This window comes from Chiloscyllium plagiosum, chromosome 1, assembly GCF_004010195.1.
Source record: "Chiloscyllium plagiosum isolate BGI_BamShark_2017 chromosome 1, ASM401019v2, whole genome shotgun sequence".
NCBI lineage: Eukaryota > Metazoa > Chordata > Chondrichthyes > Orectolobiformes > Hemiscylliidae > Chiloscyllium > Chiloscyllium plagiosum.
Genome location: NC_057710.1, coordinates 17,604,662 through 17,632,285, shown reverse-complemented (window position 1 = coordinate 17,632,285; position 27,624 = coordinate 17,604,662).

Genomic DNA, 27,624 nt, shown 5'->3' with positions numbered 1-27,624 from the left:
TTTCTGGAGTTTAGAAAAACAAGAGGTGATCTCATTAAAATTATAAAATTCTGAGAGGACTTGACTGGGGAGACACAGAAATTATTTTGCTGCCAGACTCTCTAAAGCTAAAGGTCATAGTCTCAGGATCTGGGTTGATTGCATAGGACAGAAATGAGGAGATTCTCAGAATATTGCAGAATATTTCGAATTCCCCATCCCAATAAACTATGGATAGTCAGTTGTTGAATATATTCAACATTAAATTTATGAATCTTCAGCATACGAGGGAATTGGAGGAATTTGGTCAGGAAATAGACTTGATGCTTCTATTGAAGAATGTGACAGGCACAGTGGGACGAATTCCAACGCTGTTTCTCCTATTCTTATGCCCAAGGCCTGCATGCAATTGACTGAAATGCATATGATACAAACACAGGAAATGCTGAGAGACTCAGCAGGTCTGACAGTATCCATGGAGAGAAAAACAGAGTTAACCTTTCAAGTTCGTTATAACTCTGCTTTGAAACTGTATTACGTTGGACCTCAGATCTCCATTATCCACAGCTCTTTGATTTTATTTGGTGAATTACACAGCAGGAAAATACTATCAGAGAAACAGAGTCCTTTTGAGATGGAATCATAACAAGAGTCATAATGTCATGCATTGACTTGGATACTTGCAATTAAATGGGCTAGAAAATTGGGTTTTCACTTGTAGGCTATAGAGTCATAGAAAAGTACAGCACGGAAATAGACCCTTCGGTCCGACTTGTCCATGCTGACCAGATATCTCAACCTAATTAGTTCCACTTGCCAGCACTCGGTCCATATCCCTCTAAACCCTTCCTATTTATATGCCCATTCAGATGTCTTTTAAATGTTGCAATTGTACCAGCCTCCACCACTTCCTCTGGCAGCTCATTCCATACACAGACCACCCAGTATGTGAAAAGGTTGCCAGATAGTTCCCTTTTATATCTTTCCCCTTTCACCCTAAACCTATGCCCTCTAGTTCTGGAGTCTCTCACTCCATGGAAAAAAAAATTGTCTATTAATCCTATCCATGCCCCTCATGATTTTATAAACCTCTATACGATCACCCCTCAGCATCCGACACTCCAGGGAAACAGCCCCAGCCTATTCAGCTACTCCCTGGAGCTCAAATCCTCTAACTATGGCAACATACTTGTAAATATTTCAAGTTTCACAACATACTTCCAATGGGAAGGAGACCAGAATTGCACAGAATATTCCAAAAGTGGCCTAACCAACAGCCGCAAAATGACCTCCCAACTCTTATACTCAATACTCTGACCAATAAAGGAAAGCATACCAAATGCCTTCTTCACTATCCTATCTACCTGCGACTCTACTTTCAAGCAACTATAAACTTGCACTCCAAGGTCTCTTTGTTCAGCAACACTCTCTGGGACATTTTCATTAGGTATAACAGTTTTTTTATCTTTACCCTCCTATTGGTAAAATTGTTCAGCGAAAACATCACTCAGCTCAAGAGTGATGTTAAGTTGCATTGTTTTGGAACTTGGGGCAAAAAAAAGTCAAAACAACACCAGTTTTAAAAGGGAGGAGAAGAACAGACAAAGGAAGCACATGGTGAGGTCAGTGCAGGATCGAGAGAGAGAAAGAAACTGACACTACAGTGAACCTGCACAGTTACTGTCTTTGCTGTTTGAATTGATGTATCGCTGGACAGCGGAGTGCGTCTTGGAAAATGAACAAACCGTGAAATTCACAACTAATCTAGAGGAACTATTTGGGCGAAGTTCACAGCACAGAATTGCTAAGTTAATTGTTTTAAGTGGCCTGCTGAAAGTCTGCTGTATTGAGTAGTATCAGGCTTATGCCCAAAACATGGATTCTCCTGTTCCTTGGATGCTGCCTGACCTGCTGCGCTTTTCCAGCAACACATTTTCAGCTCTGATCTCCAGCATCTGCAGCCCTCACTTTCTCTCTTTAGTCGAGTAATATGTGCTTCTTGTCAGATGTGGGAGTTTGAAGAGAGTTTAAGGGTTACTAAGGATTATATCTGCAATAAATGTTGTTGGTTGCGAATCTTATCAGATTGAATAGATTGGTTGGAGAGACAGTTAGAAGAAATGAGGAATTCGCAACAGCATCAGTATGTGATGGATGCCAGTTATAGGAAGGGGGGAAAGTCTCAGATACAATCACATAGATGGGTTAACTCCAAAAAAGGTAAGAGAGGTAGGCACCTAGTGCAGGAGTGTTCTATGGCTATACACATTTCAAACAGTACGCTGTTTTGAAAAATGTAAGCGGTGATGGATTCTCAGGGGAACATAGCATAAACAGCCAAGTTTCTGGTATTGAGACTGGCTCTAATGCAACGAGGGATACGTCGGATTCCAAGAGATCAATTGTGTTAGGGGATTCTCTAGTCCAAGGTACAGACTGACGTTTCTGTGGCCAGCAGTGAAAAATTAGAATGGTGTGTTGCTTCCCTGGTGCCAGGATCAAGGAGAGAGGGAGCAGAATGTTCTCAAAGGGGAGAGGGACCACCAAGAGGTCATTGTCCACATTGGAGATAGTGAGGAAGGAGATCAATCTGAGACTGGTACAGTTGAGAACTAATAAGTTAATCTGCATTTATTTCAATGCAAGAAGCCTAACAGGGTAGGCAGATGAACTCAGGGCATGGTTAGGAACATAGGACTGAGATATCACAGCAATTACAGACACATGGGTCAGGGATGGGCAGGACTAGCAGCTTGATGTTCCAGGATACAAATGCTATAGGTAGGATAGAAAGGGAGGCAAGAGAGGAGGGGGAGTGGTGTTTTTGATAAGGGATAGCATTACAGCTCTACTGAGGGAGGATATTCCTGGAAGTACATCCAAGGGAGTTATTTGGATGGAACTGAGAAATAAGAAAGGGATGATCATCTTATTGGGAATGTTAGAGGGAGATTGAGAAACAAACTTGTAAGGAGATCTCAGCTATCTTTTAGAATAATAGGGTGGTTATGGTAGGGGATTTTAACTTTCCAAACATAGACTGGGACTGCCAGAGTGTTAAATGTTTAGATGGAGAGGAATTTGTGAAGAGTGGACAAGAAAACGTTCTGATTCAGTATGTGGATGTACCCACTAGAGAAGGTGCAAAACTTGACCTACTCTTGGGAAATAAGGCAGGGCAGGTGACTGAGGTGTCAGTGGTGGAGCACTTTGGGGCCAGCGACCATAATTCTATTAGATTTGAAATAGTGATGGAAAAGGATAGACCAGATCTAAAATTTGAAGTCCTAAATTGGAGAAAGGCCAATTTTGACGGTATTAAGCAAGAACTTTAAAAAGCTGATTGGAGGCAGATATTCGCATGTAAAGGGATGGCTGGGAAATGGGAAGCCTTTGGGAATGAGATAATGAAAATCCAGAGAAAGTATATTCCTGTTAGGGTGAAAGGAAAGGCTGGTAGGTGTAGGGAATGCTGGATGACTAAAGTTTTTGAGGTTTGATTAAGAAAAAGAAGGAAGCATTTGTCAGGTATAGACAGGATAGATCGAGTGAATCCTTAGCAGAGTATAAGGAAAGTAGGAGTATACTTCAGAGGGAAATCAGGAGGGCAAAACAGGGACATGAAATAGCTTTGGCAAATAGAATTAAGGAGAATCCAAAGGATTTTTGCAAATTCATTAAGGACAAAAGGGTATTGAGGGAGAGAATAGGGCCCCTCAAAGATCAGCAAGGTGCCTTTGTGTGGAGCTGCAGGAGATGGGGGAGATACTAAATGCATATTTTGCATCAGTATTTACTGTGGAAAAGGATATGGAAGGTATAGACTGTAGGGAAATATGGTGACACCTTGCAAAATGTCCATATTACAGAGGAGGAAGTGCTGGATGTCTTGAAATGCATAAAAGTGGATAAATCCCCAGGACCTGATCCGGTGTAACCTTGAACTCTGTGGAAAGCTAGAGAAGTGATTGCTGGGCCTCGTGCTGAGATATTTGTATCATCGATAGTCACAAGTGAGGTGCCGGAAGACTGGAGGTTGGCTAACATGGTGTCACTGTTTAAGAAGGACGGTAAGGACAAGCCAGGGAACTATAGACCGGTGAGCCTGACCTCGGTAGTGGCAAGTTGTTGGAGGGAATCCTGAGGGACATGATGTACATGTATTTGGAAAGACAAGGACTGATTAGGGATAGTCAACATGGCTGTGTGTGTGGGAAGTCACGTCTCACAAATTTGATTGAGTTTTTTGAAGAAGTAACAAAGAGGATTGATGAGGGCAGAGCGGTAGATGTGATCTATATGGACTTCAGTAAGGCACTTGACAAGGTCCCCGATGGGCGACTGGTTAGCAAGGTTAGGTCTCACAGAATACAGGGAGAACTAGCCATTTGGAAACAGAACTGGCTCAAAGATAGAAGACAGAGGGTGCTGGTGGAGGGTTGTTTTACAGATGGGAGGCCTGTGACCAGTGGAGTGCCACAAGGATCGGTGCTGGTTCCTCTACTTTTTGTCATTTAGTTGGGAGGTCATGGTGCGGCTGTACAGGACATTGGTTAGGCCACTGTTGGAATGTTGCATGCAATTCTGGTCTCCTTCCTATCGGAAAGATGTTGTGAAACTTGAAAGGGTTCAGAAAAGATTTACAAGGATATTGCCAGGGTTGGAGTATTTGAGGTATAGGGAGAGGCTGAACAGGCTGGGGCCGATTTCCCTGGAGTGTCGGAGGTTGAGGGGGTGACCTTATTGAGATTTACAAAATAATGAGAGGCATGGATCGGATAAATAGGCAAAGCCTTTTCCCTGGGGTCAAGGAGTCCAGAACTGGAGGGTATAGGTTTAGGGTGAGAGGGAAAAGAAATAAAAGAGACCTAAGGGGCAACATTTTCACACAGAGGGTAATATGTGAATGGATTGAGCTGCCAGAAGAAGTGGTGGAGGCTGGTACAATTGCAACATTTAAGAGGCATTTGGAAGGATTTGAATATGAATAGGACGGGTTTGGAGGGATATGGGCCGGGTGCTGGCAGGTGGGACTAGATTGGGTTGGGATATCTGGTCAGCATGGATGGGTTGGACTGAAGGGTCTGTTTCCATGCTGCACATCTCTTTGACTCTATGACTCTAAATCATGCTAAGAGTGCTCTCAGCATTATCAGCTGAAGACTTGATCCAAGGAGAAAATATTCTTCATCCCAAAAGTACTTAAGCTAAGCAAAGATGTAACAGAATCAAGTCATCTGCTTGAACCACTGAAATTCGTAGAATTCCCCATTTAGGAATTCTGGAGAAGTTTAGGGTCCCGGGGCATAAAGAATAATTGATACCTTTTATAATGGGAATAAATTGACATTTTATTCTGAAAATTAATCCTGGTTTGCATTATGGCAGTAGTTACAATATGATAAAGTGGAGAATAATTAGAATAGTCAATTTACCTTGAGGTGAATGCAGACTAATCAAGTCCGCCTAAAATAAATGCAGAATATGCAAACAAATAATACATTAAGGTTATTTGACAATCAAATTATGACTCAATTTTCATTTTATCTCAACTATGAAGAGGCCTTATTGAAAACTCTCACTTTCTGCATGGTCAGTGATGGCAGGCAAAAATGGCGACTGCAGATGCTGGAAATCTAGATTAGAGTGGTGTTGGAAAAGCACAGCAGGTCAGGCAGCATCCAATGAGCAGAAAAATTGACATTTCAGGCAAAAGCCCTTCATCAGGAATGATGGCAGGCTCTGACCTTGATGCTTTCCTAGAGGCCAGATTTATAGAAAACTCTTTGGTTTGCGAATAACTTTGTCTCTTGCCTTAGAATCTTGAAGACCAATCAGTGTTTCCGTGTATGATTTCCAATGTGCGACAGGAACACAAAAAGATAGAATTGTTATGGGGCAGAAGGAGGCCATTCAACACATTATGTTTACCTGCTTCACTGAGAATCTTTATTTAGTGTCAATTTTCTACCTTCTTCTGTAACCCTGCCCATTGTTTCTATTCAAATAATTATCTGGTATCCTCTCAAATGTCTCAATTGAACCTTCCTCCACCATTTTTCCAGGTATGCATTCCGTACCCCAACTACTTTTTCTGTGAAAACGGTTTTTTTCAGCTTCTTCTGCAAAACACATCAAAACTGCACTGTCCAGTTGATCCCGCTATGATTAGATTAATTACAGTGTGGAAACAGGCCTTTCAGCCCAACAAGTCCACACCGACCCTCCAAAGAGCAACCCACCCAGACCCATTCCCCTACATTTACCCCTTCACCTAATACTACAGGCAATTTAGCATGGCCAATTCACCTAACCTACACATTTTCGGACTGTGGAAGGAAACTGGAGCACCCAGAGAGAGCCCACACAGACACAAGGAGAATGTGCAAACTCCACACAGACAGTCGCCTGAGGTGAGAATTGAACCCGGGTCTCTGGCACTGTGAGACAGCAGTGCTAACCACTGTGACACCATGCCGCCATCGCGGAACAGTTTCTCACTACATATACAAATATATCACGGCTGTGCTGCTCCCACACACCCTTTTCAGTAGTACCATTTATTTTATACTGCCTCTATATGTTCTTTGTATCAAGGTACATCACTACACTGAACATCATCTTCCGCCAATCTATCCACTCCATCAACGGGTTTTGAAGTTCTACACTGTCTTCCTCGCTGTTTGCAATTCTCACAAGTTTTGTGTCATCCACAAGCTTTGAAATTGTAGCCTGCACATCCAGTTACATACATCAGGAAAAGCAAAGATCCCAGCACCAACCCTGGGAACTCCATTATAAATAAACAGCTTCAAGGCCCTTGGCTCATTGCAAGATGTCTCAAGGCGTTTCCATCTGCTTACGGCTTTTCTCTTCTCTCTTTTGACAAAGATTCAAATTCTGCATTCGGTAAATCCTCAGAAAAGATACAAAGACTTCTGAAGTGAGTCAAAAGCATTTAGGAGAGTAATGGAGGATCTGTGTCTGAAGCACAGTTCATAATGGTAGAAACGTTCTCCCCGTATCTGCGTGGGTTTCCTCCGGGTGCTCCGGTTTCCTCCCACAGTCCAAAGATGTGCAGGTCAGGTGAATTGGCCATACTAAATTGCCCATAGTGTTAGGTCAGGGGTAAATGTAGGGGTATGGGTGGGTTGCGCTTCGGCAGGGTCGGTGTGGACTTGTTGGGCCGAAGGGCCTGTTTCCACACTGTAACCTAATCTAATCTAATCTAAAGTGTTGTGCCTCAGGAAGCATCAATGAATAGAAGAAATATTGAACAGCCTCCATTGGCTAGCAAGTTAGAAATCCAAGCTATTTAGTATGTAGTAAGTAACATTCAAGCCATACAAATGCCGAGTAATGACTATCTCCGATAAGATACAATCCAGCACTGATTTGGCATTCAATGACATTAGCACCACTGCATCTTCTACAATCAACATTTTGGCATTTATTGGAAACTGAACTGAACTAGTCATATAAACTAGTCAAAGACTACAAGACCAGGTCAGAGACTAGGAATCCTGACTCCACAATGCCTGTCCACCATCCAGAAGGCACAAGTCAGGAGTATGATAGACTACTCCCTGCGTGCCTCAATGACTGCTGCTCCAGCAACTTCCACTCCCAATGTACTATCAACAAATTTAACAGGACAAAAAACTAACAAATTAATAATAAAGCTGCTAGCAACAAATGTTTGTGGCCTGCTAAAAATCATTTCTTCCATCCTGAAACAAGTCCATATTCAATTCTGGCTGTTGAATCCATTTAGACTCTCCTTCTCAAATGTATGCTTTCCTCCGGGATAATCCTGGAAGTTACTGCCCTGTGAGCCTCACATCGATAAGAGGAAAATTGTTGGAAATGATTCTCAGGAACAAGATCAACATGCATTTAGAAGCAAATAGACTTATTAGAGATAGACAACATGGTTGTGTGGGGGAGGTCGTGCCTCACTAACTTGATCGAGTTTTTTGAAGAGGTTACAAAGATGATTGATGAGGGAAAAGTGGCTGATGTTGTCTACATGGACTTCAGTAAAGCCTTAGTGGTACAAAAGGTGAAGTCATATGGCGTCTGGAGTGAGTTGGCAAGATGGATACCGAGCTGGTTAAGTCATGGGAGATAGAGGGCCAGTGGTGGTAGGATGCTTTTCAGAAAGAGACCTATGACAAGTGGTTTTCCACAGGGATCAATGCTGGGACCTCTGCTTTTTGTGATCTACATAAATGATTTGAAGGAAAACATAGCTGGTCTAATTAATAAGTTTGCAGACAATACAAAGATTGGTGGAGTTGTGGATAGTGAGGAGGATGATCAGAGGATCCAGCAGGATGCACATCAGTTGGAGGCATGGGCAGAAAACTGGCAGATGGCGTTTAATCTGGACAAATGTGAGGTAATGCAATTTGGAAGGTCTTGTACATGTGAAAATTATACAATGAATGGCAGAACCCTTAGGAGTATTGATATGCAGAAGGATCTGGATGTGCAGGTTCACAGAACACATAAGGTGACAGTGCAGGTAGTAAAGGTAGTAAAAGATTGTAAAAAAAAGATCTATGGCATGTTTGCCTTCATTGGAAGGGGCATTGACTACAGCTACAGCTTTATAAAACTTTAATTAGACCACACTTGGAATATTGTGTACAATTCTGCTCACCACACTACCAGAAGGATGTGGATGCTTTGGAGAGGGTACAGAAGTGGTTTACCAGGATATTGTTTTGTATGGGGGATTTTAGCTATGAAGAAAGGTCGGACAGACTGAGTTTGTTTTCATTGGAATGCAGGAGGTTAGGGGCAACATGATAGAAGTTTATAAGATTGTGAATGGCCTGGATAGAGAAGAAAGCATGAGCATTCTTTTTTTGCAGGGTGGAGGGGTCAATTACTCAGGGACACATGTTCAACGTGTGGGGGCGATGTTTAAAAGAGATGCACAAAGAAAGTTTTTTACATAAGGGGTTTTGAGTGCCTGGAACACACTGCCAGAGGAGGTGGTGAAAGGAGACATAATAGTAGCATCAAGAAGCACCTGAACAAATACATGAATAGGAAAGGAATAAAGGGATATGGATCCTGTAAGTGAAGTCAGTTTTGACATGGAAGTGCTAAATATGTTGGCAGGCTGAATGGCCTGTTCCTGTGCTGTATTGTTGTTTGTTCTCTTTGTTCTTTGTTCAATAAACCAAACACGTGAGTTACAAGTATTCCTTATTTATAGTTCACAGTGGTCCTCTATCCTCTCAAACTGTCTTTTTGTTTGCCACATGCACATTTGTGCATATGTGTTGATTGATTGATGCAGAATTAGACTTTCTAAGTGAATGCATGAGGTGGGAATATTCTTTATTTAAATCCACAGAAATCTACAGCTGGCTTTTCAAATTGATCAAACCCTCGGGGTGAAGAAACACACATCTACTTTTTTAAAGCAGACACAATGATTTCTGGAAAGTTCTCTCTCATCCTTATCCATAATAGATATCTTTGAGTTCTGGTTCAATACCTTGCAATTATTAGACAAGAACCACTTGGATGTTAACTCTTTATTGGACTTAAATAAAGCTTTGAGCGTCTGTGGGTATAAATATAAATATATGGTTTATCTTATTTTCTTGTTTATGGTGTGATCTTGATAAATTAACGGTCAGTTTTGGAAATGGTCCTGGTCCTTTCATTTTAGAATAATTGATTCATAGAATCCCTACAGTGCAGAAAGAAGCCATTTATAGAGTCATAGAGATGTACAGCATGGAAACAGACCCCTCGGTCCAACTTCTCCATGCTGACCAGCTATCCTAACCCAATCTAGTCCTACCCAGCCCATATCCCTCCAAACCCTTCCTATTCATATACATATCTAGATGCCTTTTAAATGTTGCAATTGTACCAGCCTCCACCACTTCCTCTGGCAGCTCATTCCATACACGTACCACCGTCTGCATGAAAACGTTGCCTCTTAGGTCTCTTTTATATCTTTCCCTTCTCATCTTAAACCTATGCCCTCTAGTTCTGGACTCCCCCACCCCAGGGAAAAGACTTTGTCTATTTATCCTATCCATGCCTCATGATTTTATAAACCTCTATAAAGGTCATCCCTCAGCCTCCGGCGCTTCAGGGAAACCAGCCCTAGCCTATTCAACTTCTCCCTATAGCTCTAATCCTCCAACCCTGGCAACATCCTTGTAAATCTTTTTTGAACCCTTTCAAGTTCCATAACATCTTTCTGATAAGAAGGAGACCAGAATTGCACGCAATATTCCAAAAGTGGCCTAACCAATGTCCTGTACAGCCACAACATGACCTCCCAACTCTTGTACTCAATACTCTGACCAATAAAGGAAAACAGAAAGAAGCCATTTATAAAGTCATAGAGTTATAGAGATGTACAGCATGGAAACAGACCCTTCGGTCCAACTTGTCCATGCACTGCTGCCTCACAGTGCCAGGGACCAGAGTTCAATTCCCGCCTCGGGCAACTGTATGTGTGGAGTTTGCACGTTCTCCCTGTGTCTGCGTGGGTTTCCTCCAGGTGCTCCAGTTTCCTCCCACAGTCCAAAGATGTGCAGGTCAGGTAAATTGCCCGTAGTGTTGGGTGCATTAGTCAGGGGTTTAAAAATAAACGTAGGGTAGGGGAATGGGTGTGCGTGGGTTGCTTTTCGGAGGGTCGGTGTGGACTTGTTGGGCCAAAGGGCCTGTTTCCACATTGTAGGGAATCTAATCTAATTTCATCAAGTCCACACTTAACCTCTAGACAACCTCCAGCCCATCCTCATAACTGCACATGGTTGACCCACCTAGTCTGCACATCCCCAGACATTACAGAGCAATTTTACCATGGTTAATTCACCTAACCTGGACATTTTTTGAACTTTACATGTGGACTTTCACCATAGCCATAGCAAGTTCAGAATCATGTACACATCTGTACTTCAATCCAATGTTCACTTATATTTTTTGCTGTCAAAATGCTCTGTTGACATGAAACCTCGATGAGAGTAACGTACAGACATTTTGTTTTCCGGACTGTCTCAGTACAGTGGAACTGAGAACAAACAATTCATCAATATATCGCTGAGGCTAGACACTGAAGCAAAACTTTGGAAGAAGCAATTGATTCTGAAATTTGGATTCTGAAAGTGATGGAATAAGTTGGAGAGAACAAATTTGCTTTCTCGTGCTGAATTTTCTTATGCTCCAACTGCACTAATTTTTACAGGATTTTTGGGAAAGTGCAGGGAAACGGGATGGGGATTACTCATTTAAGTAGCTGGCAAAAGCACAGTGGACCAACTAGCCTTTTTTTGTACTTTATTGTTATTATAACATTACTTAGGAGCAGTTGTACTGCTAGTGATAAATTGATGATGGAAATGACAAGTGTGGGAGATGGGAAATTGGTTATTAATTCATTGTCAGAGAAGTGCTGCACTGTCAGCAATGTAAAGATCTTCAATTGCCACTTACCCAGCTCCAGGACACAGACATAGGTTTGCTAGAGTTTCATTTGAAAGAGTAGAACTTTATTTTTTAAAGAATCCATTATCTGTAAATCTATTTCCTTGCTTCTCACAGGAGCTACCCGTCCCTTATTCAGAGAGAATGGATCAGAGCCTGCCTTGTCTGCTATCGTTGCAGATCCGTACAGATAATCTGAATGAGACTATTACCATATCACACAGCAGTGAAAAAAAAACTCATGTTTCTTTACAGATTTAGTGCTGAAAGCTGTGGCAAATGGAAATGGCATAATATTAGCTGGGAGTTTGGAGTAATGTATTATTACTAATTTTGTACAGAAACATGTTCAGAACACCAAGGAGGTTAGAGAAGAAACTGGACACTGGAAGTCTGAAGAAACAATTTCAGAAAAATTAAAAAGGAGACTCATCAGGCTTTCCCCCTTTTTATACAAATTAATTTATTGTATATCCCAATATTTTAGAGTCAGAGTTGAACAGCACAGAAACAGACCCTTTGGTCTAACTCATCCAAGCCGACCAGATATCCGAAATTAATCTAGCCCCATTTGCCAGCATTTGGCTCATACCTCTCCAAACCCTTCCTATTCATCTCCAGATGCTGTTTAAATGTTATAATTACACCAACTGCCACCACTTCCTCAGGCAGCTCATTCCATACACCAACCACCCTCTGCATGAAAAAGTTGCCCTTTAGGTGCCTTTTCTGGTATAGTCTGAGACTACAATGCAACTGTACTTACTTGTGGGCAAAGACATTAGGAAATGTGTAGCTATTTCAATTCTTATCAGTTTGGCCTGAATTTTCACTCTGGGTTGGGGATCCCGGAGTTGGGAAAGTTCCCAGTTCCTCAAACTTAACTCAGGAAAGTCGGATATTTGTTCTGGGGTGAGTGGAGACATTTAGGGAATCATGATGTGCGGATCTGAAAATTGCTGGGTTTAGAGGTAGAATAGGCAGATATCCTGCCTCAGTGCATCAATATTTTGCTGAAGCAATGAATAACATAATAAAGACAGATCTTGGAGCTTCAGCATCACCCCTTCCCCACGTAAACCCAATAATATCCTGTTTGGGTTAACTCATGCAGAGCAATGCCCCCTCAGAACGACTCCCATTCCTCCACATATCCTCCAAGCCAACCTATGCTCCTCTACCTATCTCCATAACCATTCATACCTTCATGCCACTGATTTATTCGACCAACACCGATGTCAATTTTATAGCTCTGATGCCAAATTAGTGCCATCCCATTCGAACCTATGCATCCTCCACCATCAGCTTTTTTTCTTGTATCTACCAAACCAACTCACCTGATAGTCAAAATGCACAGACTGGCGAAAACATGCTGAGATTGAATAAAGCTCTTAAGTCTCTGTTGATGATTTCACTATATCAAAAGCATCACTCTCATTGATGTAAAACAAATTAATACATTTAACTTGCTTTAATCCAATATAAAAGCGAGCATTGGGATTCAAATCCCAATTTAAAAGGGTTTATAAACATTTGCAGATGAAGTCAAACTGTAAGCTCAATTTGATAATGAAAGTTTGTGATATCAGTCATAGGCTCACGTCTATATCTACAGACAGGCTGAATTAGTGCAGTTTGATAGCACGTTCCCATGAACTTGACTGTCCCGCTGTTATAGTCTTTTTATGCATTTCCATGTCTACTTTAACCAAACTCAAGAGCATCTGACCTCTCCCAGGTGGCAGCTTACAACAGTTGGAAGGTAAAGGACAAGTGAGACTGATGATGCTTTAAGTCAATGCAACATGCAAACAGTTTTGACACAATAGGGTCCTAATTAAATGGATGACATTGAGGAAAGACAAAGGGAAAAGCTGTCTTGTCACTAAAGTAACGACAAACATAGGAAATTGTGGTTGACATCTTCAAAGGCGTGGATAATAGACCCATGACAGCAAGGAAAATGTCCCTCAGAGAAATAGCCTTAACACATTCTTCTATAATACCATAAGACCACAGGATGGTGGAGCACAATCAGAACATTTCCCACATGCAGTCTACACTGCCATTTAATGAGATCATGACCAACCCGATAATCCTCAACAACTCTTTCCTGCGTTATTCCAAAACTCTTGATTCCCTGACTGATGAAAGTCTGCCAATGTCAGCCCTGAATATTCTAAGTGACCCTGTCTTAACAACTGTCTATAGTAAAGAATTCCATACATTCACGACCCTCTGGGAGAAGGAATTCCTTCTCATCTCTGTCTGAAATCAGTGACCTCTTATTCGCAGATTATACCCTCTGGTCCTACATTCTCCTACAAGGGGAAACAACCACTTGGCATCTAATCTAAGAATCCATTATTTGTAAATCTATTTCTTTGCTTCTCACAGGAGCTACTCATCCCTTGTTCAGAGAGAATGGATCAGAGCCTGCCTTGTCTGCTATCGTTGCAGATCCGTACAGATAATCTGAATGAGACTGTTACCATATCACACAGCAGTGAAAAAAAATCTTATGTTTCTTTATAGATTCAGTGCTGAAGTCTGTGGCAAATGGCAATGGCATGATATTAGTTGGGAGTTTGGAGTAACATCTTATGTTCCAATGTTACCAATTTTTTACAGAAACATGTTCAGAATACCAAGGGGTTTGGAGGAGAAACTGGACACTAGAAGTCTGAAGAATCAACCTCAGAAAAATTAAAAGGTTGAAAGGTTTTACCTTTCAACAAGACCTCCTATCCTTCTTCTAAATTCCATTGAAATCAAGCCCAACTTACTCAAACTCTCCTCATAAGAAATGAGGTTCTGTATCCAAATTCAATGAAATGAGACTTCCTGGACTTTCTCAAATTCTAGTATAAAGTAAAAGGTGAAATCGTCATGAAGTCTTCGCAAACGAGAGGACAGTCCTCTCGTTGCAGAGATGGCAGCTTTACCTGAGGGTTACCATACCTCAGGTAAAGGGGGGGAAGCTGAAAAGGAGATTCCTTCATGGTAATCTCAGCTGGTGTAGAATTGCACATCACTCTTGGCATCACTCACCAGCAGTCAAGCCATCTGATGAAGGGCTTTTGCCCAAAACATCACTTTTCCTGCTCCTCGGATGCTGCCTGACCTGCTGTGCTTTTCCAGCACCACTCTAATCTAAACCCCCACCTGAGGTAAAGAACATCATAACCCATAACTCCCCACTGATCAAGAATTGATCTATCTCAGCCATAAATATGCACAATTGACAATTTTGGAAGATCTGAAAATAGATAAGATCCCAGGGCTGGATTGGATTTATCCTCAGATTCTCTGGGAAGCCAGGGAGGAGATTGCAGAGGCTTTGACTTTGATCTTTATCTCATCATTGTCAACAGGAGTAGTGCCAGAAGACTGGAAGATAGCAATTGTTGTTCCCTTGTTTAAGAGGAGGAGCCTGGACAACCCTGGTAATTATAGGCCAGTGAGCCTTACTCCGGTTGTGGGTAAGGTGTTGGAAAAGGTTATAAAAGATAGGATTTCTAATCATCTGGAAAGGAATAATTTGATTAAGGATACTCAACATTGTTTTGTGAAGGGTATGTCGTGCTGCACTAACCTTATTGAGTTCTTCAAGGTGGTGACAAAACAGGTGGACGAATGTAAAGGGGTTAATGTGGTGCATATGGACTTCAATAAGGTGTTTGATAAGGTTCCACATAGTAAGGTATTGTACAAAATACGGAGTTTCGGGATTGAGTGTGATTTAGTGGTTTGGATCAGAAATTGGCTAGCGGAAAGAAGACAGAGGGTGGTGGTTGATGGGAAATATTTATCCTGGAGCTCAGTTACCAGTGTTTTGGGGCCTCCGCTATTTGTCATTTTTATAAATGATCTGGAGGTGGGCGTTGAAGGATGGGTTAGTAAATTTGCAAATGACACTAAGATAGGCAGAGTTGTGGATATTGCCGAAGGATGTTATGGGTTACAGAGGGACATAGATAAGCTGCAGAGCTGGGCTGAGAAGTGGCAAATGGAGTTTAATGCAGAAAAGTATGAGGAAGTTCACTTCAGAAAAAATAACAGAAATGCAGAGTATTAGGCAAATAGTAAAATTCTTGGCAGTGCAGATGAACAGAGAGATCTCGATGTCCAGGTGCATTAATTCCTGAAAGTTGCTACCCAGGTTAATATGGTTGTTAAGAAGGCATATGGTGTGTTGGCATTTATTGGTAGGGTGATTGAGTTTCAGAGCCACGAGGTCATGCTTCAGCTGTATAAGACACTGATAAGGCCGCATCTGGAGTATCGTTTGCAGTTCTGGTCACCGCATTACAGGAAGGATGTGGAACTTGTGGAAAGGGTTCAGATGAGATTTACTAGAATGTTGCTTGGTATGGAAGGAAGGTCTTTCAAGGAAAGGCTGAGGGAACTGAGGCGGTTTTCGTTGGAGAGAAGAAGGTTGAGAGGTGACTTAATTGAGACATATAAGATAATCAGAGCGTTAGATAGGATGCACAGTGAGAGCCTTTTTCCTTGGATGGTGAAGGCTAACACAAGGGGACATAGCTTTAAATTGAGGGGTAATAGATTTAGGACAAATATTAGGGGTAGTTTCTTTACTCAGAGTAGTAGGGGTGTGGAACGGCCTGCCCGCAACAGTAGTAGACTCGCTGATGTTCTGGGTATTTAAATGGACTTTGGACACACATATGGATGATAATGGAACGGTGTAGGTTAGATGGCTTCAGATTAATCTCAAAGGTCAGTGCAACATCGAGAGCCAAAGGGCCTGTACTGCGCTGTAACATTCTAGATTCCATGTTCTAAGTATGTTCTACACAGCTGAAGTGACCCAGAAAAAATGCATGACTTTCTGCATGTATTTTATTTGTTCTTGGGATGTTGATTGTTGTGAGAAAGTGGCAGTGAGCTGCCTTCATAAATCACTGGAAAACGTATCTCACAATGCTGATATGGAGGGAATTCCAGGAGCTTGAGCCAGTGCCCGCGAAGGCACAGTGATATAATTTCAGGTCAGGATGGTTAGTGGTTCAGAGAGGATCCTGTGCGTGGTAGCCTTCTCTGGTATCTCTTGCCTTTTTCTTTTAAGTTTGGAGGTTGTAGGTTTGGAGTGTGTTGCCTATAGTGAAGGAGCCTTAGTGTAACTTATAAATGGTGGCCACTTCTGTTACAGCATCGGTGATGAAAGGCATGGATGTTCAGGAGGTGGAAAGATGCTGATCAAGCAGAAAGCTTTGTCTTGATGGTGTTTAATGTTGTGAATGTTGGTTCTGCGTCAACCATGCAAGTATTGCAATACAGTCCTAACTTGTCCCTTGTGGACAGAGGATAGGCTTGGGGAGTCAGAAGGTATGTCACTCACCCCTGTATTCCCTCGTCTTGTAGCCACAGTGAAGGTGAAATGGTTGAAATTTTTCAGCCCATTATCTGGCATTTATGTCCAAATGACATCATTACACCACCGACTGTTGTTCAAGTCTTGCTGCTTATGGATACAACTCATCTCATTATCTGAGGGATTGTGAATAGGACTGAATGCTGTGTAATCATCAATGAACATCCGTTAAGGATGTCCTGTATGTCCTGGGACTGAGATGATTGGCGTCTAACTCTACCCTCCTTCAGGCTTGGAATAACTTTAAATAATAATGACTCCTTCCCTCCCCTCTCCCAGATACCATGCTCCCCGCCCCCAATTCCTACAGATTTCAATTTTGATAATGCGCTTTGGGCCAAATTCAATGAAATTCTGTTTAATATGTGACAATGCTGTCACTTTAAAAAGGTTATTTTGTCCTTGTTTTTTTTTTGAAGAAAGGTTGCAAAGGCAGAGGGAAGATGAGGGCTGCAGATGCTAGAGATCAGAGCACAGCAGGTCAGGCAGCATCTGAGGAGCAGCAGGATCAACATTTCAGGCATAAGCCCTTCAGAGGCGCTGAGGGGTCTCGTTTAACAATGGAAGGGAAGTGGCTAGTTCTCCTAGTTCAGGCTTTTTCTAGTTTGTTTTAGCTGTAGCAGTCGCAAGATGTGGGAGTCTAGGGGAATTGCAAGCTTCAATAAAGAATTCCTCCGCCTGTCTTCTGAAATCTTTCTTTGAATGTTGTTCCTGCCTGCCTGTAAGAATCTGTTTTTGACTCTACCTTTTTGCCAAGGGGTGTATTTAAGGGATGTTACAATATTGGAACAGTTAATTAGTAATAGTTACTGCATCGGGTCGGTTAAGTTTTCCAAATCTTAAGTTATTCTAAATTCCGCTTTCTTTTGTTAGTGTTTCGACTGTAGTACTTAAATAAATTCTGTTTTGCTTAAAGCTAAGTGGTTTGACAAGCTGCATCACACCTGAAAAACCCACTACACATCTGCCTTAAATAAAAAAAAAGTTCAGGTCTAAGCTACCTTCTTAAAATATTTTGATGGGGTCTGGCCTCCATAACAAATATTAGGGTCAATCCATCTGGCCTCATCTTACACAAAACCTAGGGAGTCTCAAAATGCTTCACAATTTAAGAAGCATTTTTGAAGTACACCACAGTTATCGTGAAGGACCTGCTGAGGCTATTTTGAACACAATAAAGCCATACAAGCAACAGAGTCATCATGACCAGTAATCCGTTTTATTAATGTTGGTGAGGGTAAATATAGAAGGGTGAGGGCAATGGAACAAAATCCTTCAAGATAATGCCATCTTTTGTATTTGCCTTTGAGGGCAGAAGGTCCATAGTTTACATCTTTTTCAAAAAATGTTCTGTGACAATGCAACCCTCCTCATGTATACCATTGGAGCATTAACGCGGATTTTATGCTTGGAAGTAGAATTTGAACCCACAACTTCAAACACAGAAGCAAGAGTGCCACCAATTAATTTACTTGAAAAACACCATGTCAGGGAAAATGTTGCAACATTACAGTTGTTTAATGCATAAACTTAAATTGGTGAATGCTTTGAGAAATGTTCCAATAAATGTTTAGTGCATTCAACATTTTCTGACTTGAATTTTATAATCCCACCAAAGTGTCAGTGTACACCATTTATAAGATGTTCAGCAGCCCACCAACAGTTTCTTCAACAGTATCTTCAAAACCTGCAACTTCCACCATTCAGAAGAAAAAAAGGACAGCAGGCATTTGGGAACAGCATTACCTGCCAGTTCCCCTCTGTACTGCACATCATTCTGACTTAAAACTATGTCCCTGTTCCTGCATTGTCTGTAGGTCAAAATCCTAGAACTCTCTTCCAAAAGTACTAAAGTTGCACTGAAACAATGCATAGCAACAATTCAAGAAGCAATTCATTATCACCTTGTCACGAATAATTAGAGACTGCCAATAAATGACAACTTTACCAAATCACAAGAAAGAATGAAAATGTTTGCTGAGAATGGTACACCTAGTAACATTTAGCCTAAAAGGATGTTGCCGCATGTGATTCATGCTGCAACCCAATTAAATTATACCTCACAGGATGTAAAATATCTTGAGATGTGTAAAATATTATGTAAGTAGCAATTCCATAGACCTATAGAAAATTGTGTCTCAGAACAGGCCCTTGTGTCTTTATCACCAGGCTCTTATTCTGCAACATTCTCTTTACGTTGCTGAGGCATTTCTTTGTGATTGGACTGAACCCTTCAAATTCCCTCAAAACTTACACATTGCTGAAGGGAGACAAGAAGTTGATGTTTTGGTCTTGCACTGATCAGGGGTGGTTGGAAGAAATGAACTTGGGAAAAATGGGTCACTAATTTACACAACATGTGCAGAGGGTGCTGATTGGTTGGCCTATTACTAGCATAGAGATGCATTGAGAACAGTAAACTGTCAATCTGAGATCTCAGATCAGACAGGCAGTCTCCAACTGGTCAGGATGTCACCATGGGAATGCAACAGAAATTGGCAGTCTCTTATTTTTTATTATGATCACAGGATGAGAATGTCACCAGCTGGCTCAGTATTTATTGCCCCTCCCTAGGGGCCCAAAGGGCAGTTAAAAATCAACCACATTGGGGTGGACATGGAGATGCATCTAGGCCAGAACAGCAGATTTCCTTCCTGAAGGGAAGGTAAACAAGTTTGGCTTATCTCCATTAATTAGCAACTGTTTCATGGTCATCATTTGAGCTTTGATTCCAACTTCCCCCCCCCCCCCCCCCCTTCAAATGCCACTATCTGATATGGCATGTTTGAACACAGATTACCAAACATTACCTGGATCTCTGGATTAGTAGCCTAACGATAATATCACTAGGCTACACCTCCCCTTCATGACCCTTTTCTTCTATGAAAAAGATGTATGAATTAATTAATATGGTACATTGCAAGAATCAGTGCTGGGTCTATTACGTTTTGCCATTTATATAAATGATTTGGATGCAAATATATGAGGAATGGCTAGTAACTTTGCAGATGACACCAAAATTAGAGGTGTAGTGGACAGTGAAGATGGTTATCTCAGAATACAACAGGAAGATGGGCTAATGGGCCAAGGAGTGGCAGATGGAGTTTAATAAATGTGAACAGTTGCATTTTGGAAAGGCAAATCAGGGCAGGGCCTATACACTTAATGGTAAGGTCCTGGGGAGTGCTATCAAACAAAGAGACCTTGGGATACAGGTTCATTGTTTCTTGAAGGTGGAATCACAGGGAGATAGGGTAGCGAAGAAGTCATTTGGTACACTTTATTGCTCAGTGCATTGCGTATGGAGTCAGCTATCATATTATCAAAAGTGGCATTGGTGAGACCACTTTTGGAATGCTGCATTCAATTCTGGTCTCCCTGTTATGGGAAAGATGTTTTTAAACTTGAAAAGATGCAGAAAAGGTTTGCAAAGATGATGCTGGGTTGGAGAGTTAGAGATAGGGAGAGGCTGAATAAGCTGGGACTATGTTCCCTGGAATGCCAAAAGCTGAGGGGTGACCTCATAGAAGTTTATAAAATCATGAGGGGCATGGACAGGGTCAACAGCTAAGGTCTTTTTCCCAGGATAAGGGATTCCAAACTAGGGAGCATTGGTTTAGGGACCTAACTGGCAACCTTTTCATGCTGAAGGTGGTGCATGTATGGAATGAGCTGCCAGAGGAAGTGGTTGAGGCTGATAAAATTACAACATTTAAGAGGCATCTGGATGGGTATATAGGAAGGATTTAGAAAGATATGGGCCAAATGCTGGCAACTGGGACTAGATTAATTTAGGATATCTGGTCACCATGGACAAGTGAAATGAAATGCCTGTCTCTGTTCTGTAGAACACTATAACTCAATGACTTTAATCCTTTTGCTGGCATAAAGCAAATATTTATACAATTAACTTCTCGTACACTGAAATGCATTGCACTGCAAGGCTGACTGACAATCTTAAAATGGTTTCTGATGTAGTCCAGCTTATTTAATAAATGATTTCCCTTGACTGTGAAATGCTAAGGATCATTTTGACTTATCAAAGCCATTGCTTTCACAGGCCACATACAACCTGACCTTTAATCTACTCAGTCAGCTGCCTGAAAAAAATAGAACTTGTCTTTCACAACATCAACATGACCCGAAATGCTCACCAGCTAATTAAATCCTTTTTGGTTCATTTATGATTTTGGTTACTATACAGAAATTTTGACAACCAATTTTCTTGGAACACCATCTCACAATGGCAATGAAATGATGTTTGAACAGCCTTTCTTTCGTGACAAAATCAGAAATTGCTGGAAAAACTCAGCAAGTGTGGCAGTATCTATGGAGAGAGAAGTAAGAGTCAACATTTCAAGATAACGTAAAGTGATATGGATTGTCCTGTTCTTCTGTATGATAGCATCATTGACATTCACCTGAGAGGATGGACAAGGGGTTATTTAATATTGGTACCTCCAATACTGCACTGGAGTGTCAGCCTAGATGACGTACTCAAGTGCTTACTTGGGACATCAGATAATCACAGAACCATTCTGCACAGACCTTTGGTCCATCAAGTCTTTACCACCAAACTGCTCTACAACCTACACAAGTCCCATCTTCCCAAAGTAAGCCCATAGCTATGTTTATAACATTTAGGAGGACCAATAAACCACAGCATTAGCAAATGAGGTACAATGTCTCACACGGTCATTCCCCATTTTTCTCTAAAATCAAGTCAAATGAAGCAGTTCTTTCTTTTGAATGATGTGCTTACAGCACCAGTAGTCTGCAACCATCACATGCCTCACAGTATTTGAATATCCTTGACTTTTCTCCGGATTGTCTTTAAATGAACTAAAGAAATCTGAAGTTTAGAAGAATGAGAGGTGACCTCATTCAAACATACATGATCCTTAAGGGGCTTGACAGGGTAAATGTTGAGCAGATGTTTCTCCTCATGGGAGAGATCAGGGCCAGAGGGCTTAGTTTCAAAAAAAAGGGACAAATTAAGACGGAGATAAGGAATTTCTTCTTTCAGAGGATTGCGAGTTTTTGGAATTCCTTGCCACAGAGAGCTGGGGCAGAGTTCTTATGTAGTTTTAAGGCTGATGTATAAAGATTCTTGATCAGTAGGGGAAACAAGGCAGAGAAATGTGTGTGAGGAATATCGGATAAGCTATGATCCTATTGAATAGCAGAGCAGGCTTGGAGGACCAATCAGCCTTTGCCTGTTCCGATTCCTTATGGTCTTAAGTTGTATGTTTCATACTCATCCTTAAGATAGCAGAATTATTTGAAGGCACTTCAGAGCAGAATTGCTGGATAAAAATTGAAAGAGAAGATAAAGTAATTTGAAGATATTACATAAAAAATTACCTCAGAACCAAATCTTTAAGGAAGAGGAAGAGAGATGGAAAGGTAAGTGGAAATTCCCAGAGCAGGGCTTGCTGTAGAAATGGCTGTGAATAGTGTGTTCAGTTGTTTCATCAAAACCTAAGGTCAGAAGTGAGGATGGTTGTCGATGATTGCACAATGCTCAGCAGCATTCGCAACTCCTCAGATACCGAAGTGTTCCATGTTGGACAATATCCAGGCTTGGCCTGACAATTGACAAGTAGCGGGGAGATGATGACCGAATGACTATATTGCTGGATTGTTAATCCAGAGACACAGGTAATGCTTCGGTGACCGTGGTTCAAATACTGTCATAGCTGACAGTGGAATTTGAATCCAATTAAAATCAGGAATTAAGGGTCTAATGATGGTAATGATATCATTGACAATATTCTGGGGAAAAAAACCCATCTGGTTCACTTTAGGGAAGTGGACTACATTCTCACCTATTCTGACTCCAGACCTACAACAATTATGGTTGACTCTTAACTGCCATGTAGGTGGACAATAAATGTTGACCTACACAGCGACACCCTCATTCCGTGAATGAAGTTTTTTAAAATTGTGGCAAAGAACATCTCAAAAAAAATGACCTAACCACCATTCCATCACATTCAACAGTGAGTCATGACTGAATCTACCATTATCAATCACCTGCAGGGTGACAAGAAACTCAACTGGATTCAACACATCAGCTACAAGAGCAGGTCAGACACAAGGGAATAGTGCAAGGAGTAACTCACCTCCTGACTCTGGAAAGCCTTTCCATCATCTACAAGGCACAAGTCAGAATTGTGACAGCATTTTCCCCATGTGCCTGAGTGCATGCAGCTCCAACAACACTCAAGAAGCCTAACACCATCCGGGACAAAGCAGACGTTTGATTGGCCCCACATCCACAAGCATTATCTAGCTCTCCTCTGATACTCAGTAGCAGCAGTACATACTATCTACAAGTCATATTGCAGAAATTCACCAAAGATCCTCAGGCAGCACCTTCCAAACCCACAACCACTTCCATCTAGAAGGACAAGGGCAGCACATTTGTGGGAACACACCACCTGCAAATTCCCCTCCAAGCCACTCACTGTCCTCGCCTTCACTGTCACTGGGGGGTCTGAATCCTGGAATTCTCTACCTGATGACATTATGGGTCTGCCTCCAGCACATGGGTTACAACAGCTCACCACCACCATCTCAAGGGCAACTAGGAACAGGTAATAAATGCTGGCCCAGTCGGGGGATGCCCACATCTCATGAGTAAATTTTAAAACAGGTAGAAGGGGACCATTCAACCCCTCAGGCCTGTACTAACATTTAATAAGAACATGGCTCATCTTATTGTTGGCTCAACTCCATATTCCTGCCTGCAACTTCTCTGCCATAAAAATATCCAAAGGCTTGAGGAAAATATCTAGAATTATCTGAGAGAAAAAGAATTTATTATCATGCCTGTCTTAATTTTGAACCATGACCCCTAGTCCCAGATATTCCCACATCCTTTCCATATCTAACTTGTGAAGACACTCAGGATCTTACATGCTTCAATCAAGTCACTTCTTGCTCATCAAAACTCATGTGAATGATACAAGCCATCATCTTAGTAATCCTTCCTTGAACTGCTTCCTAAGTTACTGAAGTGTTACAGTACCGAAGGAAGTCATTTGACCCAAAGTGTCTCCACTGGCTATCTAATGTAACAGCAACTTGGACAGTGCCACTTCCTTGGAGATTGCACCTGAGTTCCTCCCCCCTTTCTATTTGATTTGCAGCTATTTCTTGGATATTACTTGTGAAATCTTTCATGAAGACCAATGCCAAATGGTCAGTACTGTTACCTCTCAGTTTCAGGGACTCGGGTTCAATTCCACCTTTGGGTGACTCAAGATGCATGCAAGAATGCAAGAGGAGATGTTAGGATTGTGGTAATTACAAGATTTACAAGCCAATGGGTTATGCTAATACTCTGAGGCTAAGGGTTCAAATCCCACCATAGCTACTACTGGAGTTTATTATTTTAGGGTGGCACAGTGTTTAGCACGGCTGCTTCACAATGCCAGGGACTAAGATTCGATTCTAATCTTGGGCAATTGTGGAGCTTGCCCAATTTCCCCTGTATGGCTTTCCTGTGGAGGCTCTGGCTTTCCTGTGGAGGCTCTGGCTTCCTCCCACAGTCTGAAAATGTGCAGGTTAGGTGAGTGAATAATCTAAATTCCCACATAATATCCAGAGATATGCAGGCTCGGTGGAATAGCCATGATAAATACAGGTTTGGGGAGGGAGGGTGGAATACTCTTTAGAAGGTCGGCACAGACTCCAGAAATTTTATTCTATGACAACCATTTAGTTCATTTTCTGTCTCCCTATTTCCAATGAATTCCTGGAGGATCAATGCTTACCGCACTGTAACTTTTTTTGCCTTTTAATATGTTTATAGAATCTCTTAAATGATGTTTTTTTTTTCATATTCAGCTAGCTTTCTCTCAAACCCTACTTTTTCCTTATTTATTGCTATCTTGATGATTCTTTGCTGCTCTTTATATTCTTCCATATTTCCAGAACTAGACCTTTGTACAACCATAAGCTTCCGGTTTGGAACCTTTTCTTCAGTAACTACAGAAGGGTAGTATTTTTAAACCGTGAAAGACAGGATATTGCACGATGCTCTTCCTTCTAATGCAACTTGGCTTTTCCTGTAAGTCTAATCACTTTGTAACTCTCAATTCTCTTTGTTTTCTGTTCTCTGACCCTCAATATCACTTCAAAGACAGGGTGCCTACAATTGACACACTCTATATTAACTGCTGTCTCGCTATGATCTGCAGGAGATTACAATCACTCAACTTGACGTCTAGTCAAATCTCAGCAACTGTCACGATCTCATTCCTTGTACTTGCGCGGTGCATTTGGAAGATTAGGTGCTCAATCAATAACAGTTACATTATTCTAAAAACGCGCTGCCTCAAAAAAAAATACAAGTTGCTCAGCACAAAGGCGGTCTCTCCCTTTAACCCAGCAATCTTTGCAGTACTTTAACTTCCCATCAGTGACAGCAGCCAGCTGAGAACAGAACAAAAAGAAACAATTTCGAACCCAGCAGCCACTGAGATGGAATCTGATGATTACTAAGCAACAAAAAAAAATACACAGCAATTGATATTGAGGTCGTGCGCTATCTTCAGTTGGAGTGTCATTCTGTAAAAGGTCTCCGAGGTTCGATAGTACAGGAGTGCGGTAATGATTTATAATTACGACTCTTAGCTTTTATTGTGCCTGCATCTGACAAACACTTTCAGAACCTTTGAGACTTTGGATGTCAAACTCAACATTAATTAATTCTCACTTGAAGCATTTTGTTTTCTACTTTCTGCTTCAGCTGAAATTGATTTTATTTTAAACGGACAGCATTTTTTGTAGAAACACAGAATCTTTTCCAGACTTCTTCTGTTTTTAAGACTCAAGGTCATGACGTGGATCGAATACTTGCATTGCAAAAACCCATCATCATATCATTTGTAGGTGAAGGTATGACATATAAAATAACAACTTGCATTTAAATAGCGCCTTTCGACATCTCTGGACTCTGAAAGCACTTCATAGGCACTTTTTAAAAGTGTACTCACTGACTTCATGGCAATTAAGTTACATGAAGGGAAGTTCTCATAAATTGCAAAGAGATAGTGACTATGTAAGCAGCTGTTACTTATAGGAGGAGGGAAAATGTTGTCCAGGAAATTGGAAATAATTCCCTCTAATTTCTTTGAAATAGCCCCAGGAGATGATTTTTACATTCACTGGAGAAGATAACTGGGTTCTAGTGAAGAGTCAGACGAGAAGCATTAACTCTGTTTTCTGTCTCACAGGTGTTGCAAGCTTGTTAAGTTTCCCCTGTAATTTCTGTTTTCATTCATTTGAGACAGATAGGGCTCCTAGTCATTTTGAAGTTAAGGCACAGTGTTGAGTGTAGTGGATGGTAATATATCTATCATTGTCTGGATCGAGGTATCTCAGAGGGCTGTGTTTTTTCACATCATTGTCTATATACGGTGGTGAGTTACTGATGGGACTGTCTTGGTTGGTGCCATGCCAACCAGACCACACTTCAATGCCACGAGTTGAGAAATGTCCCATCAGCCTGTTCCCAGAAACTGTGAATGCCCCAAAAACTTGAAATGGGCTCCCAAGTTCACTGATGCTTCCCTCCAGTCACTTCTGGATGTCCATCCACTTCCCAGAGGAATACATCAGGAGGCCATAGTATCAGTCCTGTCCAGCCTGGGACAAAGATACAGTATGGGTCAGTGCCACTTGCTCCTCATGGTGGTGCATGAACACAATCCTCTCCTATGCCCATTCCCATCCTACTCATACCTTCCCATTGTCTCATCACAGGGAGGATTGGCTTATAACCACAAGATAGTGAAGGGGTGGGAGGCACTGATAGACATAATATACTTAAAGTACCTATTTGGATTCACCCTAATCTTCAGAGAATAGATAACAAACAGTAATATGCCCAGCACTGAACCCTGAGGCACTCCACTAGTAACAGGCCTAGAGTCTGAACTGCATCTTTCCACTATTACACTCTGCTTCCTACCATCAAGCCAATTGTGTATCCGATTTGTCAGCTCACCTTGAATTCCATGCAATCTAACCTTCCGAGCAGCCTATCATGGGTGGCACGGTAGTTAGCACTGCTGCCTCATAGCGCCAGAAACCCAGGTTCAATTCCCGCCTCAGGCGACTGACTGTGTGGAGTTTGCACATTCTCTGTGTGGGTTTCCTCCGGGTGCTCCAATTCCTCCCACAGTCCAACAATGTGCAGGTTAGGTGAATTGGCCATGCTAAATTGCCTGTAGTGTTAGGTGCAGGGGTGAATGGGTCTGGGTGGGTGCACTTCGGCGGGTCAGTGTGGACTTGTTGGGCCGAAGGTCCTGTTTCCACGCTGTAAGTAATCTATCAAAAGCTTTACTGAAATCCATATAGATTACGTCTACCGCCCTGCCCTCGTCAACTTCCCTGGTCACTTCATCAATGAACAATAACAAATTTGAGATACATGATCTCCCACTCACAAAGCCATGTTGACTACTCCTAATCAAACCATGTCTTACCAAATGCATGTATATCAATCTCTCAGAACCTTCTCAAATAACTTACCCACCTAAGTAAGCTTACTGTTCTACAGTTCCTAGGCTTTTCTTTGCAGCCCTTCTTAGAGTCATAGAGATGTACAGCATGGAAACAGACCCTTCGGTCCAACCCGTCCATGCCGACCAGATATCCCAACCCAATCTAGTCCCACCTGCCAGCGCCCAGCCCATATCCCTCCAAACCCTTCCTATTCATATACCCATCCAAATGCCTCTTAAATGTTGCAATTGTACCAGCCTCCACCA